This window comes from Rissa tridactyla, chromosome Z (assembly GCF_028500815.1).
Source record: "Rissa tridactyla isolate bRisTri1 chromosome Z, bRisTri1.patW.cur.20221130, whole genome shotgun sequence".
Classification (NCBI taxonomy): domain Eukaryota; kingdom Metazoa; phylum Chordata; class Aves; order Charadriiformes; family Laridae; genus Rissa; species Rissa tridactyla.
The window spans coordinates 46792708-46806779 of record NC_071497.1 but is presented as its reverse complement, the minus strand read 5'-3'; the positions used below and the strand labels follow the sequence as shown (position 1 = coordinate 46806779).

The following is a 14072-nucleotide window of genomic DNA, read 5'->3' as shown; positions in this document are numbered from 1 at the left end:
GAAATGTGAATTGTCTCATAAGAGAAACCTGGGGGAAACTAGAGAACACAATTGCAAATACTTGATTTTTTTTTTTAATTGATCTGGTTTATGCAAGTGTAAAAAAAAAAAAAAGGTATTTTTGTTTTGGAGATAAAGGTGTTTTTATCTAGTGTAAATGGAATGGCTTACCTTAGCCAATACAGTCTGTCCCATTGATATAGAGATGATATATATGATGGGTTACTAAAACCTGTTTCCATCAGAAAACAAATTATTTCTAATGGCTGTTTGAAGAAAAACAATTTTCTGCTGGGGCATGCAGAAAACCTTCACATTCTTTTCCTCGTGTTTCACTCCCCCTTACTTCCGAAGGGTCTGGAACGGATGATGTAGATTCTGCTTGGAGTAGCAGCTGGACTGGACTAACTGGTGTAGAAAGGACGTACAGCTGCAGTTGTACCTGGTGATGTGGGACTGACTTGCTGCAGCAGGTGGAGAATGAGTGGGAACTAGAGACTCCTTAATCTGCTCCCTATTCTGTTGTTGTCTCTTAATTCTGTAATTCTGCTTTTTGCATGCTGTTCATACTATCAGGGTGTGCACTGCTGAGCTCCATGTTCTCATCTAGTGCATCTCATCTCTGAGGACTAGTTAGCTGTGATAAATTAGTTTGTAGCTCTATGCTAAGTAAAAGCATCTGAATCATTCACTGGTGAAAATGGGCAATCCTCAAAATGTGCATGTCCTTTCGCTGTGTATATGCACCAGTGTATTTTGGCCTGCTGTAACTCTTTAGCATAGTTTGGCCTTGGGGGAGTTTCCAAAGGGATTACTTGCTTGTTCATCCTCGGGGAAAAAGGAATCTTGTTTGTAATGGAAAGTTTATATCTGACCTCTAGTATCTTTGCTGTGCAGTAGCGATATGTTCCAAACATACCCTGAATCTATGCAGATTATTTACAAGAGCCATACATGTATTCCAAACATCTGTAGTAATGACTGTTTTTCATTATTTTAAAGTTTAGCTCACTTGTATAAAAACAAACTTTCTCCAGGAGAGCATCTCTGACTTCATCCATGATAAAGCTTTCCAGGCTAACAAGTAATCAGTTGCATTTCTGGGACTTTAGTTTCTTCCAGTAGTTTCTTTATGATTTTGTTCAGCTCAGCTAAACAAATGTTGGTAGCATTTTTATCTGAATTAATTAAATCTGCACATGTGCAGCTTTTGCATTGCAATGCCATCAATCACACAGTAGTCCCTAAATCTGCTTCCTGCCAAAACAGATTTCAGTGGCATCCTGATGCTTAATACTACAATGGTGGCAAGAATGGGGCACAGACAGGTCTGTCAAAGCACATTAAGAGCATAGAAGAAAAGCACACCAGAAAACAAAGCAGATATATATACTGCACTTGTTGTGGAAACCTGCTACTAGATTACCAAATTCTCTACTTGTAGTCTGAAGGCTGCCACACACATACACAATTAGACACTGTTTCTCATTATTACATGTCTTGCGGCTCTTTTGCTTAGTGTATTACAAGCACTTTACATAACCTGTTCAAAACTGTGTATCGTAAGTGTGAGTCATTTTTCGCAGGAGGAAAGGGAATTTGCACGAATAAAGGAAACAACTACCTATTATTAGAGCTTGCAGAAGCGTACAAGCAGCATTGCTGCATCACATTTGGCATTGGCTTATGTCCTGTGTCTAATGTCTGCATGTAGGGTGTTTATTATTCCAGACATTGAAACTTCGCTACTGGAGTTTCTGCTGCACTGGGACCTATGTTTTCAATGGCAGGCTTTTGAGCACTTCGTACCTCTGCAAAGATCCCAAAATGACTGTCTTTGGTGGCCTTGCCTGGAGCAACAGCTGCTACCAAACTTATAGGTCTCAAATTCTGTTTCTCAGAGAGATAGAGAGAAGAACCAAAGCACCTGGATTCATGGCTACTCCTGAAACTTCAGCATAAATGTTTTGAAATGAAGGAAAAATAAACTGAAAGCCATGGAGTCACCTGAATCCAATTTTGGAAAATGAAGGGAGACCATATTCAGCTTGGGTCAGAAAATCATTCTGATAGCAGTTGAGCTGGAAGAATCTAATGTGTGAATGGATGTCTTAACTGCTTCTTTCTGGGAGGGCATCCCAAAAAAGTTGTTAAAATTTTTCAAAGAATTACAAGAAAACTACTTTCACCAACTTTGAACAGCAATTGTATAGAAAGGAAAAAGAAGATACAACATTATCAGTTGCACTTCTTTAATGATCCATCATTTATGCTAGCATTCAGCATAGTATGACAGAAAAAGATAGTCTACTGTTTATATTTTAATAGCACAGCTATTGATATGTATAATTTAGAAAGCACAACCAACACTACATACAGCAGCATGTAGTTTGCATGTAGCACTGCATTAGCTTGTACTGAGGCATCACTCTGTGGTGCCAAGAAAAAGAATGACAAAAGAACATGGCATAGACCAGTATAATTTCAGCTTTCTGAAAGAAGAGATACACCCTGGATATTTCTACTCTTTGCTGCAGACCTTTATTTTTCTAAGTCTATGGTACCATTTCTAATTAAATCTGCATTGTACAAATAAATACCTGTCTGTCTTTCTGGTTATTTTGAGTTACAGAGTTACAGTGCCTTATTATAAGAAAAACCTGGGATAGAGTTTTCTTCTGGAGGTCACAGCTGCTTCTTGCAGAGCAGACTAGTGGCACTAAGCTAATTTTGTTCTGTAGGAATAAAGAACAACTTAGTAATAGCCATTCGCCCACCCTCTCCAGCAGCAAGATCCAGAGGTGAGGGAGATGGGCAGAAGTCCAGCTTCACGAAATGTGACCTGCAGCAGTTGGGCAAAGAGTTTATAGAGAGAAAAACAGTGTGAACTGAAGTGAAGGACTGAAGTGAAGGAGTACTGTGGCTGTAGCGGTTGCAAGTTGTGGAGAAACAATAAAACTAGGTCATTCAGTGCGATTTTCTATTTTATGTCTCTGTGATTTAATGTAAAATTAAATTGATAGCTCAGATGTGTCAGCTGCAAAGAGCATGCTGAGATGGGGTAGTCATCTCCAGAAGCTTCATCAGAAGCAGCTGCAAGAAGTGGTGTTGCAATGGGACTGTAAGCACAGCAGGCACTCAAAAGACGAGAGCTCTAGTGCAGAAGTAATGGACAAGGCAATAACCACGCATACATCTTGAGTCTAATTGCAACTTCTGAATGTTCAAAGAGAGCTCTTTTTAAATGTAGCTTGAAGAAGACATACTATTTTTCAACAGGCACTCTCCTCAGGAGGTTTGGCTTATAGGATTACACAATTTATGGAGGCTTAGTATCTTTTCAGGAGTCTTGGAAAAGATAAACTATGTTTGCATGGGAGTGATAGTGTGCGTAGATTCCTGTTACGGGTATACTGAATAACAAATGCTTCCTTGTAGTAGAAGATTCACATCTGGCCTAACCATATGGCTTGAACCATTTTGACCAAGTGAGACCCTGTGGATTTAATTATTTTTTTTTTTGACTTTGCTGAAAATGCTTCCTGCAGGAAGCAGGCTATTTTACACCAGTCCAGTTCATTAAGTCCCACCAAGCAGCAGAGTGGGCTGGTCTGGGAGATGAGAGCAGGCTTCTCCACAGACAGTAGTAGAAATAAATTAACTAATGGCAGCTACATTGTGGGAAGCGTGGCTGCAGAGCAGTGTTAATCAGTGGCTGCTTCAGCTCTTCTCCCCTACGTATCTCTACCATTTCATTAGACAGATTTTAAAACCTGTTTGAATGACAGTAGTACAGAGGGTGAAAGAAAGCAAACACCATCTTGCCTTCCGGGGTGATAGTGAGGTGGAGTTGCTGAGGCAGAGTTCCTTTTCTTTTTTCATTGCTTTATAGCACCTGCAATAAGGCAGATGTCTTCTGGAAGAATCACCAGCTTTTCCCCAGAAAGTTCATAGGCCAAACTTCAGTTGCGATAAAATGAGTTATAAAAAGGGAGAACGGATAAACAAGGACAAAGTTTACATCCACACCATCTTAAAAGACATCCCTAGGATCTCTACTTTTAAAGAAGGCAAGAATGTTATGGTTATATTTTTCATGAGCTGCTTGCAAGGAATGCATCGAGACTTAGCAAAGAACAGTTGAGGGTTAAAAGAAGAATAGGAAAATAACTTTGTGAATGAGAGTAGAGGTGAATTTCTATAAAATTAAATGAAGCCTGCATCCCACTCAGTTCCTCTCTGCTCATGGTTTGTTAAATGATTTGTTTTCTGACATTAATAGTCCCACACAAATATGCAGAAAATACAAGAAAACTTGTTTAAATGAGTAAACGTATCTACTATATCAAGAGGCTGTGAACTATGTACTTGGAACTAATCCTTCACTGTCACATCAGTGGTTAGTTAGGTTTGCCAGCCATTTACAACCTTCACACTCTAATGGAAATAATTATTGAGCAATGTATACTTTCTAGAAATATCATATATTTTTTTCAGCTTGGGATTTTTAGCAAGTTTTTTTTAAAGGACAGACTTTTCCAATCCTTTTAGTAGTCTTGTCCCTAACTTGTACAGTTGTTAAAGAGCTTCAGTTCAGTTGATTATTTTTTTTTATTATTATCTGAATGTAAACTGCCTTTACATACATTAAGCATGTCTGATTAGTGCCTTTGTGTTATGAAAATAAAAAATTTAAATTTTACAGAACTAGCCTTAAAGCCATTATCTGTAGGAAAAGCAATATTAAAATCCTTCTTAGTATGCTTGTGGGATCATGTGCAAACTTAATACCTGATTTGAGAGGATTTAAGTTCTCATTTATTTTGTTGTTCTGAAAAAGGATTTCAGCTTGGAGTGATGTAGAGTGAGGGGAAGACCCATCTGTAACTAACAGTAATTCATGAGACAGCACATCTAGTGCTAGAATATATACTGGTGATGCAGATACTCCATATACCTTACTGTCGGTGTTCTGTTCTGTTTTCATCCTGTAACCTGTTGTTATACTCTATGACTCTGCACATACAGAGCAATCTGAAGAGGTAGGATGATGCTATTTGTTGAATGTGAACCTGGGTCTAGCTGAGTGTGTCTGGGAGGCTTTTTGTCTGGTTCAGAAATTGTGGGACTTCTCCTGGAGCACTTTATTCCAAGTATATCTCTTCCTGAAATGCAGCTCTTTTCCCTTTGCTGATCTGTTCCCATTTAAAGGCAACTGCTGGTAGGTGGAAGAGAAATGTCCCTACCTGCTTTGAAATACTGGCACTCAGGAGCAGTAGTACAGGGAATGTGCAATTTCTCTGTTTGCACGGCTGCAGGAATTGTAATTTATGTTATACTTAATTATATAGGTTCATGCTTTCCTTCTCAGTATCTACGTAAGGTACAGTTTAACCTGAATTTGTGTGAAAGTCTTGTTTTTCTCTCCTGAACTAACTTTTGAAAACCTAGAGTGGGAAGAAACTGTACCTGATTCTGGTTGTGGATTAGACAGAAATCCAGAGGTCCCACGACCAAGACAAGAGCTTGCTGGCCGTATGGCACAAAACACTGAGCTAGCATAAATTCAGTGTCCATTGAGGTGTGTTCAGGAGGTGATGACACATTAAATTTGAGGCAGTAGGCTTTTTGCTAGTTCAGGCTAAATTTGTCCTTCTGCAGCCCATCAAAAGAGAAACTATCCAACTTGTTTTATGCTGTGAGGGTGTGATTTTTATTTTTTTTTTTTTTAATTCAGCTGCGTGGTTGACATTAGTGCTTATGTGAATTGGGGAACTGATCCTGCTGAAGACTTGTAGTTGTATCAGGTCTTTTGTAACTGGTTGGCTGGACACAGAGAAAATGTTGCTGGCACTGTGGGTGGGAAGAGTACCAATGCATAGATTTTGAGGGCTGGGGAAGAAAGAGCAGGTGTGTCCTTTTCAGCAGTAGCAGCAGAAGTAAAAATCAGTGTAAGTCAGTAAGACCTTGGCTGGTCTGAGAGAGATGAGGTTGTGTGCCTACGCCCATTCAAGTTTGTGCTGTTATTTGTTGCCAAGGAGGACAGATCCTGGCCTGGCACATTAGTGTCCACAGTATCAGAGACAATAAAAGGTAGTTCAGCCTGAAACTGGCAACATTTTTATGGGTTTCTGTCTTCATTGTGTACGAAAAAACACTAAAGCACCTGTGCAGTAGCCAATAGTACTGCAATCAGCAGTAATCAGCAAAAGGAGAATAGTAAAACTTTTGATTTGTTGTGGCCCTTTAGGTAGCAAAGACAGTTGTTGTCACAGTGTGCACAACTTGCTACAAATCCAGTTAGTTTCATAGTCTAAAATTCATCAGCTTAAGTTTTTTGTCCTGCCGATTATTCTCATCCTTTCATTTCTTAGAGCTTCAGAAGGTGTTGGTAATAAATTAAATGATCACTGTAAAGTCACTGTACACTGTCAGCTGTACAGTTAAAGCTGACATGGTCTCAGTGCCACTTTCTGAACCTCTGCATGAGACTAATAGGAAGAAAAATTTATTTTAGTCTCTAAAAGAGAGAACTCGTAGCACAGATGGTTGCTGAATTTTATTGCTTGCTCTACAGCAGGAGATTATTCAAGAATAATTTAAAGAAATAAGGGGCGTAGGTTTGAAACTAGATTTTGCTTCCTTCACGGGCATTAAAAGAGGTGCCTGAGTAAGCAAAAATGTGTTAGAAAGTTCAATTTTTCCATTTTCATTTGTCAATTCCAATAAATATATTTTTGTAGTAATAAAACGGATGAATCAAGAACACTTCCCCTGAGGCTTGAGGAGCAGCTTTTTTATCTCTTCCTTGGATTCCGTTCTTAATCACAAAATAATAATAATAAATAAGTTAGACCAAGAAAAGAATTTGTATTGAGACAAATTCCAAGGTGTGTTTTGTTTTTATCGTAAGCTTGTGAAAACAAAAACTTGTCATTTGCTAAGGGGATATTGCGTGACCAGCCTTTGTTGAGGTTGACTTGTAACAGTGATTCACAAACAATTCACTTTGGGCCAGCAATTGTCTTCAGCATGCTGTAACTGCTATCAATTTTTTTTAAAACAGTTATTAAAGTATCCTGAATGATTTCATAACACTGGTTTTCTGTTAAACCCATTGCTGTGATTGCTGCAGAAATAATGGCACTCTGGAATAGGAGTGAAAATTAATAAGAAAGTAACCTTGTAGGTAAGATGTGCATCATACTGCTAGAAGGCCTTACATTCTGCCTTCCAGAGACTATAGGTCATCTTTTGAATTTGCAGAATTCCTACAGAAATTGTTTATGAGTTTGAAAGGTGATCCAGAGTTTCCTCTTTGACACAGAGTTCTTCTCTTGAAATCACATTGCCAAGTTACCTGTCTTTTTCTTTTCTTTTTTTTTTTTTTTTTTTTTGGAATGGCTTGTCCTCTCATTAATAAAATACAGTACTGTGCTATCAGACATAGTCACTTGCTGTGGCAGTGAACAAGATGGGCATCCTGCTATGAAGCAGAAACTGTATTTGTATGTGTGTTGGTTTGATTAAAGTTACATAATTACTGCTTTTGTTGAGCATTAATCATTCATGAATAGAGGCCTTTCAAGGAAAGAAAAACGCGAATTTTCTTATGACACAAAGCCAAATCTTTAGTGGTCTAAGAATGGTAGTGTTGTTCATTCCCACCAAATTGCCTGTTCTGAACTGTTACGCAAGTGCAAGTTCTGCTTGGTGTGCAGTCTTAATTATTTAGGAGCTACACATCTCTGTCTTTTCTTTTCTAAAAATAAGCAGTCACTCTAGCATATGCTGTTCCGAGAACTAGAACAAGAGTAGTTTTGTGTACCTGAACCCTTTCTTATGTAATTCCCACTCTTGAAACATTTTTCAAGTGCTGAAGTAGTTCTCACCATGAAATTTCTGGTGTTCTTGGCTTCTACTGATACTCCTGCTTGTTTGGTGGGTGGGAGGTAAAGCCTTTAAAACAGGCACCAAAATGATATCTTCAAACTGGTGAAAATACACAATGTCAAGGGAAGATATTCCATTCCTGGTAGCCTTCTTCCCCTTGCCAATGGTTTTCTTCATTCACTCCTTCCATCTTATCTTCAGAATTCCTTTCTTGACTGATTTCTTACTTTGACTCAGTTCTGTCATTTTTTTTATCTATTCAGCAGTGTGAGAAGGTTTCAGAGGTGGTCTCAATTAAAATATATACAGTATCTATCACACTTCAGTGCTGTCCTTTTGAACCCTTCTCTCCCCTACAAGCCCTGTTTGCTGAATTTAAGTCATTTCATTCTATGTGTATAGATTTTTACACAGAGAATTTTCTTTCCTCATCACTTTAGATTCTTCCCAGTTAATGCATCTCTTGCATTGACTGTTAAGCAGAACTTAATAAATACATTTTGTCCTGGTTCCGGTGGGGATAGGGTTAACTTTTCCTGGTATTCCATGCCATGTGAGCCACGCCCACCCTGAGCTGCCGGGGGAGGGGGCAGGAAGTTGCTGCTTAAAAGCGGGCTGGGGCGGCCCGGTCCGGCCCGCGAGCGGCGAGCGGCGGGGGGAGCGGCGGTTCCGTAATCGCGTTTGTATATTCCCCTATCCGTGTTGTTGTTGTTGTTGTTTGCCTGTTCCCTTTGCTGTTCTATTAAACTGCCTTTGTCTCAACCCAAGAGTCTTGCCTTTTCTTACGATTCTTCCTGTGTTTGGAAGGCACGAGCGAGCGACACGTGGTTCTTTGTTGCCGTCTGAGGCTAAACCACGACAGTCCTTTTTGGCGCCCAACGTGGGGCTCGAAGGCTTGAGATAACGACAGAATCCAACTAGAACGTGGAAAAAACGGTTTTGGTTTTTTTTTTTTGTATGCATTTATTTTATTAGGTAAGTAGTCACTGGTCATCATGTTGCTTGGTTTGTTCTCATGGCTGTGTTACATAAATTCCTATATGGCTTATGTACTCCCTGCGATGCTGTTTACCATGTCTGGAACAGGGATGAGGATTATCATTCTGCTGTCCTGTGCGATATCTGTTTATGATATGATAACATCACTGTTCAGACGGCTATTTTGGGGTGTTTATGCGGTTTTGCTGTCCTGTCCGTACATTGGACACCGTCTCTCAGAATTTGTTAATAATTTCCCCAGCCCTTTTGCCTCCCTTTTCTCCTTCGGGTCAGGTATGACAGCTTTTGAGAATTTTGAATATCCTTGGGATACTCAAACTAGCGTGTTCGTAGTGCTATGTCTCCTGAATACGTTCCAGGTCTTGTTTAGGGTTAAGCGACTATTTAAGACTACCACCCGGAGATCTGCTCCGAGGCTGGATAGTCAGGGGTGGCATGGCATGTGGGAGAGCATGGGCAGGTACCTAGAGAACTACTCACCTCCAATGGTCTGGGACTTCACCCCTGAACAATTACAGGACCCTGATAAAGTGGTAGAATATTTGAAGGGAAAATGCTGTGGCTATTCTAGAGAGGCACAACTCACCGCGCTGTGCTGGGCCCTGGCCAGTATCTACCAGGCACTGCTCAGAATTATGCAGCACCCTCAAGGGGAAGAGATGGAAACCAGACCTGCGGCGGCCCCTGCGGCTGCTGCAGCCCCTGCTGCAGCCCCTGCGGCGGCCCCTGCGGCTGCTGCAGCCCCTGCGGCGGCCCCTGCTGCAGCCCCTGCGGCGGCCCCTGCGGCTGCTGCAGCCCCTGCGGCGGCCCCTGTGGCTGCTGCAGCCCCTGCGGCGGCCCCTGCGGCTGCTGCAATCCTTGCGACGGACACTGCGGCTACTGCAATCCTTGCGACAGACACTGCGGCTACTGCAACCCCCGTGGTAGCCACTGCCACTGAACCAGGGAACCAACCCATGCCAGTATCAGTTGCCCCCATACAGAAGAAGAAGTACACAAAGAAATCAGTTCGCTTAGTAAGAGATGATGATGAACCAGGGCCATCACGAGAGCAGGAGGAAGAGGCAGAACCAGAGATAATTACTCGATCCCTATCCTTGAGTGAGCTGCGGGATATGCGAAAAGATTTTAGCCGACTTTCAGGCGAGCACATTGTCACCTGGCTGCTCCGGTGCTGGGATAATGGGGCCAGTAGCCTGGAATTAGAGGGTAGGGAGGCCAGGCAGCTGGGATCCCTGTCTAGGGAAGGCGGCATTGACAAGGCGATCGGGAAAAAGACCCAAGCCCTCAGCCTCTGGAAACGACTCCTGTTAGGCGTGAGGGAGAGGTACCCCTTCAGCGAGGATGTTGTATGTCAGCCAAGCAAGTGGACTACCATGGAAAGAGGTATCCAGTACCTGAGAGAATTAGCCGTGCGGGAGATGATTTATTATGACTTGGACAATGCAGACTTACCCACAGACCCTGATGAGGTGCGATGCACAAGGCCCATGTGGCGGAAGTTTGTACGGAGCGCACCATCGTCATATGCCAACTCCCTGGCAGTAATGGAATGGAAAGGTGAAGAGGGACCAACGGTGGATGAGGTAGCTGGCCGGCTCCGGCGATATGAAGAAAGTCTCTCTTCCCCCCTTGTCTCAGCTGTGGAGAAACTGTCGCGGAAGGTCCAGCAACTTGAAGAGAATATGTCCTACTCCCCACCTGCACGGGCCAGCATCTCAGCTATTAGAAGCAGGCATTTCCCCACTCAAGAGAGAGAGTACAGAGGGTACACACCACGAGGCACCCTGTGGTTCTACCTGCGGGACCACGGAGAGGACAGGAGGAAGTGGGACGGACAACCTACTTCGATCCTGCGGACACGGGTACAGGAGTTGCAAGGAAGGACAACCACAAAAGGGGATCCCTCCAGGAAAAGTGCCGCCCCAGTTTCCAGTGGGCCGTTCCCCAGACAAAGCAGAAGGCTTGATCTTGCTTCTGATCCTCTTGAAGGAACTTCCAAGTCATTTATGCAAGAAGTGAGTAATGGATACTATGAGCAGTATTAGGGGGGCCCTGCCTCCGGCCAGGTGGAGGAAAGGGATAACCGGGTTTATTGGACGGTGTGGATTCGATGGCCTGGCACATCAGACCCACAGGAGTATAAGGCTCTAGTGGACACGGATGCGCAGTGTACTTTAATACCATCAAGCTATAGAGGGGCAGAACCCATTTGTATTTCTGGGGTGACAGGGGGATCCCAAGAGTTGACTGTACTGGAGGCAGAAGTGAGCCTAACTGGGAATGAGTGGCAAAAGCATCCCATTGTGACTGGCCCAGAGGCTCCATGCATCCTTGGTATAGATTACCTCAGGAGAGGGTATTTTAAGGACCCAAAAGGGTACCGCTGGGCCTTTGGCATAGCTGCTTTGGAGACAGAGGAAGTTAAACAGTTGTCTGCCTTGCCTGGTCTCTCGGAGGATTCTTCTGTTGTGGGGTTGTTGAGGGTCAAAGAACAACAGGTGCCGATTGCTACCACAACGGTGCATCGGCGGCAATATCGCACTAACCGAGACTCTCTGATTCCCATCCATGAGCTGATTCGTCAACTAGAGGTTCAAGGAGTGATCAGCAAGACTCGCTCACCCTTTAACAGTCCCATATGGCCGGTGCGAAAATCTAATGGAGAGTGGAGGCTAACTGTAGACTATCGTGGTCTGAATGAAGTCACGCCACCGCTGAGTGCTGCTGTGCCGGACATGCTAGAACTCCAGTACGAACTGGAGTCCAAGGCAGCCAAGTGGTATGCCACGATTGATATAGCGAATGCATTTTTCTCAATCCCTTTGGCAGCAGAGTGCAGGCCACAGTTTGCTTTCACTTGGAGGGGCATCCAATACACCTGGAATCGACTGCCCCAGGGGTGGAAACACAGCCCCACCATTTGCCATGGACTGATCCAGACTGCACTGGAACAGGGTGAAGCTCCAGAACATCTGCAGTACATTGATGACATCATTGTATGGGGAAACACAGCAGAAGAAGTTTTTGAGAAAGGGAGTAAAATAGTCCAAATCCTTCTGAAAGCTGGTTTTGCCATAAAGCGAAGTAAGGTCAAGGGACCTGCGCAGGAGATCCAGTTTTTAGGAATAAAATGGCAAGATGGACGCCGTCAGATTCCAATGGATGTGATCAACAAAATAGCAGCTATGTCTCCACCAACTAGTAAAAAGGAAACACAGGCTTTCTTAGGCATTGTGGGGTTTTGGAGAATGCATATCCCAGATTACAGTCAAATTGTAAGCCCTCTGTATCAAGTAACCCGGAAGAAGAATGATTTTAAATGGGGTCCTGAGCAACGACAAGCTTTTGAACAAATCAAACAGGAAATAGTCCATGCAGTGGCCCTGGGGCCAGTCCGGGCAGGACAAGATGTTAAAAATGTGCTCTACACTGCAGCCGGGGAGAACGGCCCTACCTGGAGCCTCTGGCAGAAAGCACCAGGGGAGACTCGAGGTCGACCCCTAGGGTTTTGGAGTCGTGGATACAGAGGATCCGAAGCCCGCTACACTCCAACAGAAAAAGAGATATTGGCAGCATATGAAGGGGTTCGAGCTGCTTCGGAAGTGGTTGGTACAGAAGCACAGCTCCTCTTAGCACCTCGACTGCCGGTGCTGGGTTGGATGTTCAAAGAAAGGGTCCCCACCACACATCATGCAACCGATGCTACATGGAGTAAGTGGATTGCACTGATCACGCAACGAACTCGAATGGGAAACCCCAGTCGCCCGGGAATTCTGGAAGTGATCATGGACTGGCCAGAAGGCAAGGATTTCGGAATGTCACCAGAGGAGGAGGTGACGCGTGCAGAAGAGGCCCCACCATATAATAAACTGCCAGAAAATGAGAAGAAATATGCCCTGTTCACTGATGGGTCCTGCCGTATTGTGGGAAAGCATCGAAAGTGGAAGGCTGCTGTGTGGAGTCCTACACGACGGGTTGCAGAAGCCAGTGAGGGACAGGGTGAATCGAGCCAGTTTGCAGAGGTGAAGGCTATTCAGCTGGCTTTGGACATTGCTGAGCGAGAAAAATGGCCAGTACTTTATCTCTACACTGACTCATGGATGGTGGCAAATGCTCTGTGGGGATGGTTACAGCAGTGGAAGCAGGGCAACTGGCAGCGCAGAGGCAAACCCATCTGGGCTGCTGACCTATGGCAAGATATTGCTGCCCGGATAGAGAATCTGGTTGTGAAAGTACGCCATGTAGATGCCCACGTACCGAAGAATCGGGCCACGGAGGAACATCAGAACAACCAGCAGGTGGATCGGGCCGCTAGGATTGAAGTGGCTCAGGTGGATCTGGACTGGCAACATAAGGGTGAACTATTCATAGCTCGGTGGGCCCATGACTCCTCAGGCCATCAAGGGAGAGATGCGACATATAGATGGGCTCGTGACCGAGGGGTGGACTTGACCATGGACACTATTGCACAGGTCATCCATGAATGTGAGACATGCGCTGCGATCAAACAAGCCAAGCGTTTGAAGCCTCTTTGGTATGGAGGGCGATGGCTGAAATACAAATATGGGGAGGCCTGGCAGATTGATTATATCACGCTGCCACAAACCCGTCAAGGCAAGCGCTATGTGCTCACAATGGTGGAAGCAACCACTGGATGGCTGGAAACATACCCTGTGCCCCATGCCACTGCCCGGAACACTATCCTGGGCCTTGAAAAGCAAGTCCTGTGGCGACATGGTACCCCAGAGAGAATTGAGTCGGACAATGGGACTCATTTCCGAAACAGCCTCATAGACACCTGGGCCAAAGAGCATGGTATCGAGTGGGTGTATCACATCCCCTATCACGCCCCAGCCTCTGGGAAGATAGAACGATACAATGGACTGTTAAAAACTACACTGAGAGCAATGGGTGGTGGGACTTTCAAACACTGGGATACGCGTTTAGCAAAAGCTACCTGGCTAGTTAACACCAGGGGATCTAATAATCGGGCTGGCCCTGCCCAATCAAAACTTCCACGTACTGTAGAAGGGGATAAAGTCCCCGTAGTGCACATGAAGAATATGCTAGGGAAGACAGTCTGGGTTAGTCCTGCCTCAGGCAAAGGCAAACCCATCCGTGGGATTGCTTTTGCCCAAGGACCTGGGTGCACTTGGTGGGTGATGCGGAAGGATGGG

At 44.0% G+C, this 14072-nt stretch overlaps 1 protein-coding gene across 8 annotated transcripts in view; it reads left to right on the top strand.

Moving 5' to 3' along the window:
• The window catches only part of PIP5K1B (phosphatidylinositol-4-phosphate 5-kinase type 1 beta), a 114492-nt gene that overhangs the window by 38322 nt on the left and 62098 nt on the right, over nt 1-14072 (top strand). The gene's annotated exons all lie outside the window — the stretch shown is intronic.